The sequence below is a fragment of the Sinocyclocheilus anshuiensis genome, unplaced genomic scaffold (genome assembly GCF_001515605.1).
Source record: "Sinocyclocheilus anshuiensis isolate Anshui unplaced genomic scaffold, SAMN03320099.WGS_v1.1 scaffold332, whole genome shotgun sequence".
Taxonomy (NCBI): Eukaryota; Metazoa; Chordata; class Actinopteri; order Cypriniformes; family Cyprinidae; genus Sinocyclocheilus; species Sinocyclocheilus anshuiensis.
In genome coordinates, this window is record NW_015554181.1 from 485055 (window position 1) to 489064 (window position 4010).

At 37.4% G+C, this 4010-nt stretch overlaps 1 long non-coding RNA gene across 2 annotated transcripts; it reads left to right on the forward strand.

The window, feature by feature from the left end:
* Positions 1-921: 921 nt before the first annotated feature.
* Positions 922-2068, forward strand: LOC107670997 (uncharacterized). 2 transcript variants are annotated; one of them, XR_001632147.1, is made up of 4 exons: positions 922-984; positions 1483-1621; positions 1724-1891; positions 2032-2068. It is a non-coding gene; the product is annotated as an uncharacterized LOC107670997 (long non-coding RNA). The 2 variants fall into 2 exon arrangements; XR_001632146.1 differs by lacking the exon at positions 2032-2068 and having other exon boundaries at positions 1724-1958.
* Positions 2069-4010: the final 1942 nt, after the last annotated feature.

Consider the following 4010-nt stretch of genomic DNA (forward strand, 5'->3'; position numbering starts at 1 on the left):
GAAACCACCCATACAGTCTTCTCTCGTCTTGCACTGTCGTCACTCCTCCTTTTATCCTTCTGGAGCTCCTCCGTGGGACTCGAGACAGGTGTGTCGCGCAGGTGATCACGGCTCTCTGCCCCGCCCCACTCGTCACAGACAGTATTACCCACTGATCTATAATAGAGAACATATTATATATATAGATATTATATATAGATCAGTGGTATTACCTCAGGTTGTGTCATTTATTCATGCAATAAATACTACGAGCCACTGTTCTTAATCAATGTCCTGTTTTGTTTGTGTATGTTTAGGAACAGTCAAGGATGCAGAAATGATGTGTTTCAGTGTAGATGCTGCAGGGTATTTCAGATGAAGGAATGACAGGTGAGAGGGAGGTTGGTTTGTGGAAGAACAGGTGGAGTCACTTACGCATTTAGCCTACATTACAAGTGCATCTCAATAAATTAGAATGTTGTGGAAAAGTTCATTTATTTCAGTAATTCAACTCAAATTGTGAAACTCGTGTATTAAATAAATTCAATGCACACAGACTGAAGTAGTTTAAGTCTTTGGTTCTTTTAATTGTGATGATTTTGGCTCACATTTAACAAAAACCCACCAATTCACTATCTCAGCAAATTAGAATACTTCATAAGACCAATAAAAAAAACATTTTTAGTGAATTGTTGGCCTTCTGGAAAGTATGTTCATTTACTGTACATGTACTCAATACTTGGTAGGGGCTCCTTTTGCTTTAATTACTGCCTCAATTCGGCGTGGCATGGAGGTGATCAGTTTGTGGCACTGCTGAGGTGGTATGGAAGCCCAGGTTTCTGCATTGAATTTATTTAATACACGAGTTCACTCACAATTTGAGTTGAATTACTGAAATAAATGAACTTTTCCACGACATTCTAATTTATTGAGATGCACCTGTAGTTTTGATCGAACACAGCCGGAGCATCACAGACACTGTGAGTGAATTCATCACTAAATAAGGTAAGCCAATGTAGGAAATTTCTTTGATATATCCTTCTATTCAAAAGTTTGTAGTCAGTACTTAATAATGAATATTACTTAATACTAACTATTACTTAAGAAATTACTACTTTTATTCAGCAGGGACACATTAAATTGATCAAAAGTGACAGTAAAGTCATTATGTTAGATTTCTATTTGAAATAAATGTTGTTCTTTTGTACTTTCTATTTATTATAGAATCCTGAAAAATAATTTGGCAGCAAAACATTTATTTATTTATTTATTTGGCAGCACAGCTGTTTTCAACGTTGATAATAATCAGAAATGTTTGCTGAGCAGCAAATCAGCATATTAGAATGATTTCTGAAGATCATGTGACACTGAAGACTGGAGGAATGATGCTGAAAATTCAGCCGCACATCACAGAAATAAATTACATTTCAACATATATTCGCATAGAAAACAGCTATTTTAAACTGAAATAATATTTCACAAAATCTGTGCTTACAATTGCAGATCAACCATGGCGAAAACATCAATTAAGATTAAAATAGCAGACATGAGTGATGAGATGCAGCGGAAGGTTCTACAATGTGCTCTTCTGGCTGTGAATATGTATGAAGATGGCTTGGACATTGCTACCTACATCAAGAAGGTTGATATTATAGTCATTTCTTTCTTCAGGAGCTTAGTGGTGCAGAATGAGTGTTTTGGTGAAGTGAGTTCAGTGGAACCTAATACTGTGTGTTTTTTACAGGAATTTGACAGAAGGCATCAGCCCAACTGGCATTGCATTGTGAGGAACTGCAGTAGCCATGTGACACACAATGACAGCTGTTATATCTCCTTTGATGTTGGCAATAAACATATTGTGCTTTTCAAGACGAACTGAGCCACAGCAACAGTTCAAACACATTTGGTTAAGGTGCCAAGAAATTCAGGGTCTGCTTGTTTTTTTTTTAGTTGTGTGACAATTTTTGTTTTTTTTTCCAAATTTTGTTGCATGGCTTTGGCTGTTTAAATAAACATGACTATAATTAGCTGTGGGCTTATTTAATTTTTTAGGTCAAAAACCTGACAAATCCCATGGTGACTGTACTCCTGCCTATTATGAGCAAAGACTTGATTTACACACTATAGCCCCATTAATTTCAAACCAATACGTTTATTACACAGTTATGTTTCTAAATATTGTAGAAACTTAATTTGCTGTAAAGTTGCTTTGCAACGATTTGTATCGTGAAAAGCGCTATACAAATAAATAAACTTGAATATTATGTTATACAATCATTATGAAATACACATTATATTCATATGAATATATTAGTCGATGTGGAAATAGATTTTTTTTCTTCACCGTTATTTCTAAGCCTTAAATGGCGCAAAACCATGGACTATAAAAACGTGGATGTAGTGTCCGTGACGTCACCCGTAGGTTTCTGAAGACCGTTTTTGAAGCTCAAAGTGGGCGGAGCGGGCCGTCGCCATCTTGGCAGTGCGTCACCACGCGTCACTCCCGGATAATCGAAAATGGGTAAAGAGGCGGGAGCTGGTTGCTGAAACCACGCCCACCTAGCTCGACGGCGGTGACAGCAGCGGCAATCCATCTGTCACTCAAGTGGCCACGCCCTTAATTATGCAAAATTTGAAGGCTTAATATCATTTAAACGGATGAGTTATAAAAAAAAAATCACCCCCTTCACAGTTGTCATGAAGGGCAAAATTAACTATATAGACCAAAACCACTTTTTGTACCTGGCTGTAAACAATTTTTTTTCTGCTGTAAAGTTGGGCATTTTAACATGGGGAGTCTATGGGACTGATTCCATTTTGGAGCCAGCCTCTAGCGGCCAGTTGATGAATTACAGTTTTAGTCACTTCCGTGTTGGTTTCACGAGACAGACCAGAAGGTTGCCCCTTAGCGCAAAATAGTGTAATCATAGATCACATCAGGTCATATGTAATGTATCTGCTTGTTTTACACTCTTTTGCCACCAGGTGGTAGTGTGAGCAAATGAAGCCTCGAGAAATGAACCCTTTTGTGAACCACTTGAATGAAAAGCTTCAATGCTTCATAAGGCTTCATCTCGCCATCACTACTAACCACCAGATGTCGCTGTTTTCGACACAATCTAAGCTTAGAATCTTTTCCCGAACAGTCAGAGGAAAGCAGCAGTGCTTCATGAGGCTTCGTTTGCACATCACTACTGAGAGCATGAGTAACAAAACAACCATACCATCAAATAACTATCAAAGCACAAGAGAAACACAAGGGCTATATAAGCTGTGTTGAACCATTGAACTAATGAGTTACCATGGAAACTAACAAGGAAATGGGTGTGGTCCAATGAGTGTCCATGGCAACAAACAAGGGAACAGAGCAGCAGGGAAACATGAGGTGAACAAAGCAACAATAATGAAGACATGGAACTAAACAGTCCATGTACACAGCCACAGGAACCACAAACAGGGAATGTGACAGTAGTACGCTGACAACCACCAAAAACAGGTGGTGAGTGGTGATAAACATGGTGAAATAAAGTTCATTAAAATTGACTTTTCCTACAAGCAGAGGATAAAAATCTAAAATCTAACATATAGTAAGCAGCACATGTAGTTAATTAATATACTCAATACCTAAATGTATAATTACACTGTAACAATGACACCTTAAAATAAAATGTAACCCAAAATAAATGTAACTGTAATCTGTTACAGTTACTTATGAAAATGTTAATGATTACAAAGAATGGGGAATGATTACATCTGAATATTTTCACAAATTGTTGGGACATTCCATAGGCGTAATGGTTTTTATACTGTACAAACTGTATGTGATATTGCCCAACACCAACCCTACACCTAACTACCCCTAATCACAGGAAACTTTGTGCATTTTTACTTTCTCAAAAAAAGTCATTCTGTATGATTTATAAGATTTATAAGTCATGGGGACCTCAAAAATGTCCCCACAAGGTCAAAATTTACTAGTATTACTATCCTTGTGGGGACATTTGGTCCCCATAACGTGATAAATACCAGGT